Source organism: Anomaloglossus baeobatrachus, chromosome 10 (genome assembly GCF_048569485.1).
Source record: "Anomaloglossus baeobatrachus isolate aAnoBae1 chromosome 10, aAnoBae1.hap1, whole genome shotgun sequence".
Lineage (NCBI taxonomy): Eukaryota > Metazoa > Chordata > Amphibia > Anura > Aromobatidae > Anomaloglossus > Anomaloglossus baeobatrachus.
The window spans coordinates 79152536-79168093 of NC_134362.1; positions in this window are offsets into that span (position 1 = coordinate 79152536).

Genomic DNA, 15558 nt, shown 5'->3' on the forward strand with positions numbered 1-15558 from the left:
TGGCGCCCGCAGCAAAACCCCTGAACCACCAGTATCGCCGACCCTCCTGAGCCGTGCCACCCCAGAGTCCGAAGTATCGTCGGCCTTCCATCCTGTGACTCTCCTGAGCCACAGACACCTTCATCCTCCGAACCCGCAGCATCGCTGACCCAGCCTCCTGAGCCGCTCTACTGTCACTAACGCGCTGCCCTGGTGAGCTAATATAAGACACACTAGGATTATAAGACAGACCCCCATTTTAACATTGAACATTATTTTTTCCAATTTTCCTTCTCTAAATTTGGGGTGCGTCTTATAATCCTAGGCTTATACTTGAAACAATGTTTTCCCAGTTTTTCGTGGTTAAATTAGGGGCTTCGGCTTATACTCGGGTCGACTTATACTTGAGTATATCCGGTAATTATGGGAGCAGCCATCGTGCCTTAGTTACATATAGCAGTTTAGAATCTTTATTTACAGGAGCAATGTGGACATAAGACATAACCTCAATGAGAAATCACTTGACATCCATTGTAATATTATTTGTTAATATTTTTTTTTGTCAATTAATAAAATGTAAACCAAGACTTTATTCTTCTTGACACTAATGATCTTTCATAATGACATTGGCTATATGTTTGGGGTCGTTGTTCTACTGGAGAGTAAATTTGGAGACAATTTGACTACTCTCTTATGGTATTGTATAATGGATTGTTTTTTGTCTGTTTTTCTCAGCATTGAGGAAATTTTTACTATTGACCAAATTCCCAATACCTTTTGCCCCAAACTTGCAGGACACTCCTCCATGCTTCACTGTTCCTACAGACGATCATTATTGTACCACCTCTTAGCTCCTTTGTGAACAAACTGCCTTCCAATAAAGCCAAATATTTCACATTTATTTATTACATTGACTTATATAATGTCAATAATTCCATAATGCTTTATAGATGTGATCATTAGTGATGAGCGAGTACTAAAAAGCTCGGGTGCTCGAAGCTCGGGCCGAGCCTCCCAAGATACTCGTGTACTCGGGCCGAGCAACGAGCCCAATGTTATCCTATGGGAGACCCGAGTATTTTTGTGAAATGACCCCCCGGCAGCATGGAGAAACCCTAAAAATGGCACAAAAGTCTCAGAAGAGTGCTCAAATGACATGGCAACAGCATGGGGAAGACCCCTTGAAGCATTTATCACTGAAAAGTCACAGCTGTGAACAATTTTGTCCGCGTTTTACGCCATTTTTACGGACTCACCAGAAAACCTTCCAAAATGACCCCAAAATGATTTTTCATGGCGGAAATGTTAAGGGCACATACCCAATAGTGAGATAGAGCTGGTGTATGTTACTTTTTGAGATTAATACATGAAAGATTTTACGTGAAAACATTGTGTGGCACTCCGATGTCCCTGAGAAGAGACGTACATGAAGGCCTCTTGAGTCTAATGTGCCCATTTTGAGGAAGTGAGTCTTTGTAGTATTTTCCTTTGCCAGGGCAGTCCAAAATTGTGAGGTTCACCAATGCCCCTGCATACAGACGTGCATGAGGGCCTCAAAACATTAAGTGTCCATTGTCAGGAAGTGGGTGTATTATAGTATAGCCCTTAGGCAGGGCAGCCAAAAATTGGGAGGCTCCACATTGTCCCTGGATAGAGACGTGCATGATGGCCTGTAAACCTGAAGTGCCCATTGTAAGGAAGTGGGTCTATTGTAGTATAGCCCTTAGGCAGGGCAGCCAAAAATTGGGAGGCTCCACGTTGTCCCTGGATAGAGACGTGCATGAGGGCCTGTAAACCTGAAGTGCCCATTGTAAGGAAGTGGGTGTATTATAGTATAGCCCTTAGGCAGGGCAGCCAAAAATTGGGAGGCTCCACATTGTCCCTGGATAGAGACGTGCATGATGGCCTGTAAACCTGAAGTGCCCATTGTAAGGAAGTGGGTCTATTGTAGTATAGCCCTTAGGCAGGGCAGCCAAAAATTGGGAGGCTCCACGTTGTCCCTGGATAGAGACGTGCATGAGGGCCTGTAAACCTGAAGTGCCCATTGTAAGGAAGTGGGTGTATTATAGTATAGCCCTTAGGCAGGGCAGCCAAAAATTGGGAGGCTCCACATTGTCCCTGGATAGAGACGTGCATGATGGCCTGTAAACCTGAAGTGCCCATTGTAAGGAAGTGGGTCTATTGTAGTATAGCCCTTAGGCAGGGCAGCCAAAAATTGGGAGGCTCCACGTTGTCCCTGGATAGAGACGTGCATGAGGGCCTGTAAACCTGAAGTGCCCATTGTAAGGAAGTGGGTGTATTATAGCATAGCCCTTAGGCAGGGCAGCCAAAAATTGGGAGGCTCCACATTGTCCCTGGATAGAGACGTGCATGATGGCCTGTAAACCTGAAGTGCCCATTGTAAGGAAGTGGGTCTATTGTAGTATAGCCCTTAGGCAGGGCAGCCAAAAATTGGGAGGCTCCACGTTGTCCCTGGATAGAGACGTGCATGAGGGCCTGTAAACCTGAAGTGCCCATTGTAAGGAAGTGGGTCTATTGTAGTATAGCCCTTAGGCAAGGCAGCCAAAAATTGGGAGGCTCCACGTTGTCCCTGGATAGAGACGTGCATGAGGGCCTGTAAACCTGAAGTGCCCATTGTAAGGAAGTGGGTCTATTGTAGTATAGCCCTTAGGCAGGGCAGCCAAAAATTGGGAGGCTCCATGTTGTCCCTGGATAGAGACCTGTTAGGTTCTTAGTGCCTCCGTGCTTGCATTTAAAAACCGCACGTGTGTGCCTGTTGGTGGCAGCTTTCCGCTGCATTTGTGTGAGTTTTGCAAAAACTTGGATATAACGCACAAGTCTAGTGAATACACATCAGCACAGCATTGCAAAATGCGCAAGGGCGTTGTCAACGAACAAGGAAGTGGACGTGATGGTGGTGCAGGCAGAGACCGAGGTTGTGTGCAAGCTCTAATTTCGCCACAACAAAGGGCCACATCTAGTCGCTCGCACGTCCTGTCCCAAATTCTTGGGGACCGCAGCAGTACACCGCTCTTGAACCAAGACCAGTGTCAACAGGTTGTTAGTTGGATAGCGGATAATGCTTCCAGTCAGATTGGCACCACCACAAACACTCTGTCTTCCACACGGTCAAGTGTCAGTAGCCGTGATACTGCACCGCACATTTCAGAACCTGATCCTCCTTCCTACCACCAGGCCGAGTACACGTCCACGGACATTACTGATCCCACACTTGGACACTCGGAAGAGCTGTTCGTTCACGTTTCCATTCACAAATTCTGGCCTCTCGCCAGCTCCTGTTGAAGTGGGCCATGACGAGATTGTATGTACAGATGCCCAAATATTTGAGCAGCCACGTTCTCACGAAGTTGGCAACGTGTCTCAACAAGGGGTGGACGATGATGAGACATAATTGTCAGGAAGTCAGGAGGAGGAGCAGGGTGCGGAAGAGGAAGACGACGTGGTGGATGATCCAGTAACTGACCCAACCTGGCAGGAGGATATGCAGAGCGAGGACAGCAGTGCACAGGGGGAGGGAGGCGTAGCATCACAACAGGCAGTAAGAAGCAGAGTGGTGGCCCCAGGCAGACGTCAGGCAACTGTTCCCCGGAACAACACGACACAAGGTGCCTGTACAAATGTTAGGTCTTCCCGAGTCTGGCTGTAATACTATTGTATGTATTGAGGATTTCGATTGCGTTAGGGCAATGACAACCAGAGACGAGTTCTTGGTGCAAGACGTTTATAATATGCAACCAGCAAATATGTACATAAACGGAACAAAAACACAGTAGAACATAAATACAGGAAATACCTTCCAGGGACGGAGCGAAAGGGAATTCCCGGGACCGCGCACCGGACTCCCCCAGGGAGACCACCAAGAGCGAACCCCTATACAGGGACTGTCTGGCAATCACCCCAGAAGCCCTAAATGCGCAGCAGCCGGGACACAAAAGGGCAATAGGTAAGTCCAAAAATGTCCGTACGTGATGTGAGTCCAGAGTGGTATTAAACGGAAGGAACCGGGCAGAAGTGCCGATCAAAGATGGCAAACGGAGTCCGGGCACAGCTAGATGATACCAGATGAAGTCCAGAGTCGGTGTCGGTTGTTTTCCAAGAGGATCCGAATAACAATCAGGAACCAAAAGCTGCAGGGCAGGAGCACACAGGAAGCAGTATACTCAGGCACTGGACTAAGCTTTAGGGGCGGCTTTTAAACAGATGGACAGGAAGTAGGGCAACAGAACAGAAAACTCCATGTTAACAAAGGGCAAGCTCTTTCAAAAGAAAACTGGAAAACCCGGAACTCTGACACTGGCAGTTTTTTAAGTTGGCTCCAGATGATTCTAAAAAGGCCATTTGCAACACCTGCCATGCTAGCATCAGCAGGGGTACCAAAACTAGCAGCCTGACCACCACCAGCATGATCAGGCACATGTCAGCCATGCACCCGACTTTGTGGGAAGTACAACAGAGTCCAGGAGCAGTGCTTGCTGATGTCACTGCTACGTCTTCGCTGGTTGTGCATGCGAGCCAATCCCCTGTCCATGCTGCCTGCGAACAAGCCTCCTCCACTCCTGCACCTGCAGTTGCCTACGCAGAAAGAACACCATCATCAAGCACGTCCTTGTCCCAGCGCAACGTTCAGTTATCCATTCAGCAAACCTTTGAACGCAGGCGCAAATACACTGCCAACACCCCACATGCCACAGTTCTAAATGCTAACATTTCGCGACTGCTTGCGCTGGAAATGTTGCCTTTTAGGCTGGTTGAGACAGAAGCATTCCGCGACCTGATGGTGGCAGCTGTCCCACGTTACTCGGTCCACAGCCGCCACTATTTCTCCCGGTGTGCCGTCCCCGCATTGCATAACCACGTGTCACAAAACATCACACGTGCCCTGAACAACGCTGTTTCAGCCAAAGTCCACCTAACCACAGACACGTGGACAAGTGCATGTGGGCAAGGCTGCTACATCTCGTTGACGTCACACTGGGTTAATATTGTGCAAGCTGGGACCCAGTCTGAGCGAGGGACGGAACACGTCCTTCACACACCAAGTTTTGCAGGCCCTACCTCAGTCAGGGTTTCACACACACTCTACAGCTCCGGAATGTCATGCTCCTCAGCCTCCTCCTCCTCCTGCGCATCCTGATCCACTTTACCCTCCACACCAGTCCCAAGCTGGAAGTGTCGCGGGCGGAGGAGGGGACGGTGCGCTCTCCCACTGCTCGGGTCCGGCTGACGCTGCTCTACGGCTGCTGCTGCTCGTTGGCTCGAGCGATGGCCGGATCCCGGGGACTCGAGCGGCGCTACTCGCCCGTGAGTGAAAAGGGGTGGTTTGGGTTTTGGGGATATTGTCCGTGACGCCACCCACGGTTGTGGTGATTGTGTGGACACCACCGCTGCTCTGGACGGGGATCCCGGGAGCCTGTGACAGGGAGCAGCTTTGTTGTTATTTCTCCCCTCCGTGGGTAGGGGGGTTGGTTGTCCCGGGGCCTGGTGATGGGGTAGACATGGATGACAGGCGGGTTGCGGGGCCTGATGAGGTGCAGGGTCGCAGGGGCAGCGCTGTGCCGCACGGCACGGAGGTACTCACTCAGCCCAATGATGATGACACAGTTCACGGTTAAACAAGTGGCTGGATGGACGGGTCACTCGGACGGCTGCGGTTGTTCCTCCCTGCAGGTTAGTGATGACTGTCTCTCCCTGCACCTAAGTTAAGTGTTGGTAGTGATGGTTTCCCAACGGTAACCCGCTCCCCGACCTGGATATGGGCCGGAGGAGCCCCTTTTGCCCACAGGCGCTGGCCCTGGGAGACGGTTGCCCTTGGCGGTGGCTGTGTCTCCCCTTCACGGTTGTACGGTTGCCTTCTATCTGGACTTGGCTGTTTGGAAACCCTGAGGTTCCCTTCACTAACGGATTTGGCAAATTCACGGCGACACCAAGCCTTGCCGGGATCCGAAAGTACTCTGCCAATGGTGCTGGCTTCTCTTTGTATACCGGTCCGGTACGGCCGGGTCACCACCCGTCCACGGTCCTTACGGCAGACTCCAATCGGCCTCCACTGCAGACGGTCACCACATCCTGCCAACCTTGCTGTCCTGTCCGGGCCACACACCCGGACCAACTTCAGGCTCTTTGCTGTCACTTTTCTCCTCTCTACTACTTTCCTCCTTCCACTTCCTTAGCTTAACTCTCACTGCCTGTGTTTTCCCTCCTCCTCGGTGGGTGGAGACCAACCGCCTGGCTCCACACCCTGGTGTGGACAACAGCCCCTGGGGAAGGCAACAAGGATTTTGTGTTTTGACTATGATATGCCTGCAGGGAGTGTGGGGTGTTTAAGTGTTGTGCTCTGTGGCCCCTGGCTTGTCCAGGGCGACACAGAAGCACTGCAGCACTGCCTCGGCGAAGCGGCAACAGGCAGTGCTGAAGCTAATCTGCATAGGTGACAAACCCCACAATGCAGAAGAGGTGTGGACAGCTCTGAAACAGCAGGCAGATCACTGGCTCACAACTCTGAACCTAAAGCCAGGAAAGGTCGTGTGTGACAATGGCCGGAACCTGGTGGCGGCTTTGAGGCGAGGCCAGCTGACACATGTTCCATGCGTGGCCCATGTGCTCAACCTCGTGGTTCAGCGGTTTCTAAAGTCATACTCAGAGCTGTCTGATCTGCTGGTAAAAGTTCGCCGCCTGTCTGCACATTTTCGAAAGTCACCTACTGCTTCAGCCAGCCTTGCCGGCTTAAGACGCCGTTTGCATCTTCCGGCACACAGACTGGTGTGTGATGTCCCCACGCGTTGGAATTCAACTCTGCACAAGTTGGTCAGGATATGTGAGCAGAAGAGGGCAGTTGTTGAGTACCTGCATCACCTAAGCCGTCGGGAAATGGGTCAAACTCCACACATAACACCTGAGGAGTGGAGATGGATGTCCGACCTATGCACCATCCGCCAAAACTTTGAGGACTCCACCAAGATGGTGAGCGGCGATGACGACATTATTAGCGTCTGCATACCGCTTCTCTGCCTTCTAAAATGGTCTCTGCTCAAAAAACAACCATGATGCATTGCAGGCGGAGCGCGATGAGTTTGAGCAAGAAACAGTAGTGGGTGTGGGTGATGATAACACACAGCCCAGCCTCGTCTCATCACAACGTGCAGTGGAGGACTATGACGAGGAGGAGGATGAAGACATGGAGCAACTCTCTGGCCAAATTGAGGATATGACATGCAGTCATATCCTCGGTTCAGCGTGGCTGGCCAGAGGACAGGGTAGATGATGAGGAGGAGGAGGAGGAGGACAGCATGTTCAGTCATCGTGTTGGTCAGGATACTGAAGTGATGGCTGTTAAGAGTCTGGCACACATGGCTGACTTTATGGTAAGCTGCCTGTCTCGTGACCCTCGCGTTAAGAACATCTTGGCCGACAATCATTACTGGTTGGTAACACTGTTAGACCCACGCTAAAAGGAGAACTTTATGTCTCTTATTCCCGAGGCGGAGAGGTCAGGCAAAATGCAGCAGTTCCAGAAGGCCATAGTCACGGAAGTAGGCAAAGCATTCCCCTCACAAAACGCTAGCGGCATAGGTCATGAATCAGTGGACAACCGAGGCGTACAGCCGAGAGAGGCACAAGTCCAATCCGCCAGAGGTAGGGGAACAGTCTTTAAGATGTGGGACAGTTTTCTCAGCCCCTCACGTACCACAGCCCCTGAGGTGCGGGGTAGTGCCACAAGAAATCCTAAGTTTGCCCAGATGCTGAAGGAATACCTTGCAGATCGAACAACTGTACTCCGACATTCCTCTGTGCCTTACAATTATTGGGTATCCAAGCTGGACACGTGGCATGAATTGGCTCTCTACGCCTTGGAAGTCCTGGCCTGCCCTGCTGCTAGTGTTTTGTCAGAGCGTGTTTTTAGTGCCGCAGGTGGAATCATTACAGATAAACGCACCCGCCTGTCAACTGAAAATGCTGACAGGCTGACTCTGATCAAGATGAACAAGGGTTGGATTGGGCCAGACTTCACCACACCACCAGCAAATGAGAGCGGAATTTAAAGTTTGCCATGTACCTCCACTCACCCATGGGTACACACTTCTGGACTTTGGATAATCGCTGGACTGCTCCTCCTTCTCCTTATGCGCCACCATGATGATGACCGTTACAAATTGCAATACTTAGGCCTTTGTTTCAGGTATACCCCCAGTGGTAAATTTTTTCGCCCATTCTTTGCAGAATGGACATTACAACGACAGGAGACCCGCTCCTTTGCAATGGGAACAATGTTTTGAGGCCCTCATGCACGTCTCTACCCAGGGACAACGTGGAGCCTCCCAATTTTTGGCTGCCCTGCCTAAGGGCTATACTACAATAGACCCACTTCCTTCCAATGGGCACTTCAGGTTTACAGGCCCTCATGCACGTCTCTACCCAGGGACAACGTGGAGCCTCCCAATTTTTGGCTGCCCTGCCTAAGGGCTATACTACAATAGACCCACTTTCTTCCAATGGGCACTTCAGGTTTACAGGCCCTCATGCACGTCTCTATCCAGGGACAACGAGGAGCCTCCCAATTTTTGGCTGCCCTGCCTAAGGGCTATACTACAATAGACCCACTTCCTTACAATGGGCACTTCATGTTTACAGGCCATCATGCACGTCTCTATCCAGGGACAATATGGAGCCTGACGCTACCACCGACTGCCACACACATGCTGTTTTTAAATGCAAGCACGGACGCAATAAGAACCTAACTGTTTTTTCGGAGCGACAATTACTGAGAAGTCTGACACTATCAGACACTGCTGACTGACGTGTATTATACACTAGACTTGTGCGTTATATAATAGTTTGTGCAAAACGCGCACCTGTACCCTGCCACCGACTGCCACACACGTGCTGTTTTTAAATGCAAGCACGGACGCAATAAGAACCTAACTGGTTTTTCGGAGCGACAATTACTGAGAAGTCTGACACTATCAGACACTGCTGACTGACGTGTATTATACACTAGACTTGTGCGTTATATAATAGTTCGTGCAAAACGCGCACCTGTACGCTGCCACTGACTGCCACACACGTGCGGTTTTTAAATGCAAGCACGGACGCAATAAGAACCTAACTGGTTTTTCGGAGAGACAATTACTGAGAAGTCTGACACTATCAGACACTGCTGACTGACGTGTATTATACACTAGACTTGTGCGTTATATAATAGTTTGTGCAAAACGCGCACCTGTACCCTGCCACCGACTGCCACACACGTGCTGTTTTTAAATGCAAGCACGGACGCAATAAGAACCTAACTGGTTTTTCGGAGCGACAATTACTGAGAAGTCTGACACTATCAGACACTGCTGACTGACGTGTATTATACACTAGACTTGTGCGTTATATAATAGTTTGTGCAAAACGCGCACCTGTACGCTGCCACCGAGAGACACACACGTGCTGTTTTTAAATGCAAGCACGGACGCAATAAGAACCTAACTGGTTTTTAGGAGCGACAATTACTGAGAAGTCTGACACTATCAGACACTGCTGACTGACGTGTATTATACACTAGACTTGTGCGTTATATAATAGTTTGTGCAAAACGCGCACCTGTACGCTGCCACTGACTGCCACACACGTGCTGTTTTTAAATGCAAGCACGGACGCAATAAGAACCTAACTGGTTTTTCGGAGCGACAATTACTGAGAAGTCTGACACTATCAGACACTGCTGACTGACGTGTATTATACACTAGACTTGTGCGTTATATAATAGTTTGTGCAAAACGCGCACCTGTACCCTGCCACCGACTGCCACACACGTGCTGTTTTTAAATGCAAGCACGGACGCAATAAGAACCTAACTGGTTTTTCAGAGCGACAATTACTGAGAAGTCTGACACTATCAGACACTGCTGACTGACGTGTATTATACACTAGACTTGTGCGTTATATAATAGTTTGTGCAAAACGCGCACCTGTACGCTGCCACTGACTGCCACACACGTGCTGTTTTTAAATGCAAGCACGGACGCAATAAGAACCTAACTGGTTTTTCGGAGCGACAATTACTGAGAAGTCTGACACTATCAGACACTGCTGACTGACGTGTATTATACACTAGACTTGTGCGTTATATAATAGTTTGTGCAAAACGTGCACCTGTACCCTGCCACCGACTGCCACACACGTGCTGTTTTTAAATGCAAGCACGGACGCAATAAGAACCTAACTGGTTTTTCGGAGCGACAATTACTGAGAAGTCTGACACTATCAGACACTGCTGACTGAAGTGTATTATACACTAGACTTGTGCGTTATATAATAGTTTGTGCAAAACGCGCACCTGTACGCTGCCACTGACTGCCACACACGTGCTGTTTTTAAATGCAAGCACGGACGCAATAAGAACCTAACTGGTTTTTAGGAGCGACAATTACTGAGAAGTCTGACACTATCAGACACTGCTGACTGACGTGTATTATACACTAGACTTGTGCGTTATATAATAGTTTGTGCAAAACGCGCACCTGTACGCTGCCACTGACTGCCACACACGTGCTGTTTTTAAATGCAAGCACGGACGCAATAAGAACCTAACTGGTTTTTAGGAGCGACAATTACTGAGAAGTCTGACACTATCAGACACTGCTGACTGACGTGTATTATACACTAGACTTGTGCGTTATATAATAGTTTGTGCAAAACGCGCACCTGTACGCTGCCACTGACTGCCACACACGTGCTGTTTTTAAATGCAAGCACGGACGCAATAAGAACCTAACTGGTTTTTCGGAGCGACAATTACTGAGAAGTCTGACACTATCAGACACTGCTGACTGACGTGTATTATACACTAGACTTGTGCGTTATATAATAGTTCGTGCAAAACGCGCACCTGTACGCTGCCACTGACTGCCACACACGTGCTGTTTTTAAATGCAAGCACAGACGCAATAAGAACCTAACTGGTTTTTAGGAGCGACAATTACTGAGAAGTCTGACACTATCAGACACTGCTGACTGACGTGTATTATACACTAGACTTGTGCGTTATATAATAGTTTGTGCAAAACGCGCACCTGTACGCTGCCACCGACTGCCACACACGTGCTGTTTTTAAATGCAAGCACGGACGCAATAAGAACCTAACTGGTTTTTCGGAGCGACAATTACTGAGAAGTCTGACACTATCAGACACTGCTGACTGACGTGTATTATACACTAGACTTGTGCGTTATATAATAGTTCGTGCAAAACGCGCACCTGTACGCTGCCACTGACTGCCACACACGTGCGGTTTTTAAATGCAAGCACGGACGCAATAAGAACCTAACTGGTTTTTCGGAGAGACAATTACTGAGAAGTCTGACACTATCAGACACTGCTGACTGACGTGTATTATACACTAGACTTGTGCGTTATATAATAGTTTGTGCAAAACGCGCACCTGTACCCTGCCACCGACTGCCACACACGTGCTGTTTTTAAATGCAAGCACGGACGCAATAAGAACCTAACTGGTTTTTCGGAGCGACAATTACTGAGAAGTCTGACACTATCAGACACTGCTGACTGACGTGTATTATACACTAGACTTGTGCGTTATATAATAGTTTGTGCAAAACGCGCACCTGTACGCTGCCACCGACAGACACACACGTGCTGTTTTTAAATGCAAGCACGGACGCAATAAGAACCTAACTGGTTTTTAGGAGCGACAATTACTGAGAAGTCTGACACTATCAGACACTGCTGACTGACGTGTATTATACACTAGACTTGTGCGTTATATAATAGTTTGTGCAAAACGCGCACCTGTACGTTGCCACTGACTGCCACACACGTGCTGTTTTTAAATGCAAGCACGGACGCAATAAGAACCTAACTGGTTTTTCGGAGCGACAATTACTGAGAAGTCTGACACTATCAGACACTGCTGACTGACGTGTATTATACACTAGACTTGTGCGTTATATAATAGTTTGTGCAAAACGCGCACCTGTACCCTGCCACCGACTGCCACACACGTGCTGTTTTTAAATGCAAGCACGGACGCAATAAGAACCTAACTGGTTTTTCAGAGCGACAATTACTGAGAAGTCTGACACTATCAGACACTGCTGACTGACGTGTATTATACACTAGACTTGTGCGTTATATAATAGTTTGTGCAAAACGCGCACCTGTACGCTGCCACTGACTGCCACACACGTGCTGTTTTTAAATGCAAGCACGGACGCAATAAGAACCTAACTGGTTTTTCGGAGCGACAATTACTGAGAAGTCTGACACTATCAGACACTGCTGACTGACGTGTATTATACACTAGACTTGTGCGTTATATAATAGTTTGTGCAAAACGTGCACCTGTACCCTGCCACCGACTGCCACACACGTGCTGTTTTTAAATGCAAGCACGGACGCAATAAGAACCTAACTGGTTTTTCGGAGCGACAATTACTGAGAAGTCTGACACTATCAGACACTGCTGACTGAAGTGTATTATACACTAGACTTGTGCGTTATATAATAGTTTGTGCAAAACGCGCACCTGTACGCTGCCACTGACTGCCACACACGTGCTGTTTTTAAATGCAAGCACGGACGCAATAAGAACCTAACTGGTTTTTAGGAGCGACAATTACTGAGAAGTCTGACACTATCAGACACTGCTGACTGACGTGTATTATACACTAGACTTGTGCGTTATATAATAGTTTGTGCAAAACGCGCACCTGTACGCTGCCACTGACTGCCACACACGTGCTGTTTTTAAATGCAAGCACGGACGCAATAAGAACCTAACTGGTTTTTAGGAGCGACAATTACTGAGAAGTCTGACACTATCAGACACTGCTGACTGACGTGTATTATACACTAGACTTGTGCGTTATATAATAGTTTGTGCAAAACGCGCACCTGTACGCTGCCACTGACTGCCACACACGTGCTGTTTTTAAATGCAAGCACGGACGCAATAAGAACCTAACTGGTTTTTCGGAGCGACAATTACTGAGAAGTCTGACACTATCAGACACTGCTGACTGACGTGTATTATACACTAGACTTGTGCGTTATATAATAGTTCGTGCAAAACGCGCACCTGTACGCTGCCACTGACTGCCACACACGTGCTGTTTTTAAATGCAAGCACAGACGCAATAAGAACCTAACTGGTTTTTAGGAGCGACAATTACTGAGAAGTCTGACACTATCAGACACTGCTGACTGACGTGTATTATACACTAGACTTGTGCGTTATATAATAGTTTGTGCAAAACGCGCACCTGTACGCTGCCACCGACTGCCACACACGTGCTGTTTTTAAATGCAAGCACGGACGCAATAAGAACCTAACTGGTTTTTAGGAGCGACAATTACTGAGAAGTCTGACACTATCAGACACTGCTGACTGACGTGTATTATACACTAGACTTGTGCGTTATATAATAGTTTGTGCAAAACGCGCACCTGTACGCTGCCACCGACTGCCACACACGTGCTGTTTTTAAATGCAAGCACGGACGCAATAAGAACCTAACTGGTTTTTAGGAGCGACAATTACTGAGAAGTCTGACACTATCAGACACTGCTGACTGACGTGTATTATACACTAGACTTGTGCGTTATATAATAGTTTGTGCAAAACGCGCACCTGTACGCTGCCACTGACTGCCACACACGTGCTGTTTTTAAATGCAAGCACGGACGCAATAAGAACCTAACTGGTTTTTAGGAGCGACAATTACTGAGAAGTCTGACACTATCTGGACTGTTTTACACTGTGTACACCAGCCCCAGATATGATGAAGGCTGGTATACGGTCACCACTACCCTGCCTGCCTGCCTGTATACTGCTACAATAGTCCTGACAAGGACTCTTCTGGTCACTAGCCTGTATTCCGACCTGGCTATACCCTGCCTGTATATAGCAACAATAGTCCTGAGAAGGACTCTGCTACTGTACTCCGACCTGGCTATACCCTGCCTGCCTGTATACAACTAGAATAGTCCTGAGAAGGACTTCTGGTCACACTGTTTGCAGCCCTGCTCCGGAACTAACTATAAAGTGCCGCAAAGCTTTCCCTGAATCAGCGACACTCTCCCTGCACTGACTGTCTGGATAGTTGTGAGCAGAGCACAGCGCGCCGGCCGATATAAAGGCTCGGTCACGCTGTACAGGCCGGCCAATCACTGCAATTCCACAACTAACAGGGCTGTGGCATTGCAGTGGTCTGCCAGCCAATCCCTGCATGAGGGCTGGCTCTCAAAAGAGCGCCAACATGCAGAAATGAAGACCACGAGTACAGCACGAGTATCGCGCGATTACTCGGTCCCCGCCGAGCAGCCCGAGTACAGCGATACTCGTGCGAGTACCGAGTAGTGACAAGCATGCTCGCTCATCACTAGTGATCATTACTGTCCCCATTGGGGCACACAATCTAGATTCCCTATCAATATGTCTTTGGCGTGTGGGAGGAAACCGGAGAACCCAGAGGAAAGCCACACAAACAGGGAAAACAACTAAAAACTCAGCGCTTGTTTCACTTAAAATGCCTTTATTCGTTATTCCACATAGCAACAATATAAAAGCTTCAACAAAAACACATGAAACATTAACATACGCAGACGCATGTCGGTAAGAGTATCTTAGTCATCACAATGACTAAAGCGGGCTTTACACACTACAACAAATCTAACGATGTGTCGGCGGGGTCACGTCGTAAGTGACGCACATCCGGCATCGTTAGTGTTGTTGTAGCATGTGACAGCTATGTGCGATTGCAATTGAACGTAAAACCATTCATCACATACATGTCGTTCATTTCCATAAAATTACATGTCGGGTTGTTCAATGTTCCCGAGGTACCACACATCGCAGTGTGTGACGACCCGGGAACGATGAACAGATCTTACCTGCGTCCCGCGGCTCCCGCCGGCAATGCGGAAGGAAGGAGGTGGGCGGGATGTTTAAGTCCCGCTCATCTCCACCCCACCGCTTTTATTGGCTGGCTACCACGTGACGTCGCTGTGACGCCGAACGTCCCTCCCACTCCAGGAAGTGGATGTTCGCGGCCCACATTGAGGTCATATGGAAGGGTAAGTACGTGTGACAGCAATTAATCGTTTGTGTGACACGGTCAACAAATTGATCGTGTCGCACATACGATGGGGGGCGTGTCACATCGCATACGAGATCGTATGCACAATTGAAAGGTGTAAAGCAGGCTTAAGGTACTCTTGAAGTTGAAGTTGAATGAAGTTTCCTGGGCTGACCCCTGCATCTATAGTTCTCAATGTTGCCCATTCCTTGGTGTCCTCAATGCTGAGAACTAGAGGCAGATACTTCTCCATCATGCAACACCATGAGGTAGGCTTCTGATTGGCTACAAATTTATTCTGCAGCAGAACAACCAGTGTGAATTCTAATCCAAAAAGTCAAGTGATAAATACACACAGAAGTGTTGTACCCGTATAGTCATATAGTGCAGACAAACTGCATAAAACACATTGAATTTTTTCAATATTCCATTTATCAAAGATCAATTTGCATTCTCAGCACTTTCCAATATTTTCCAT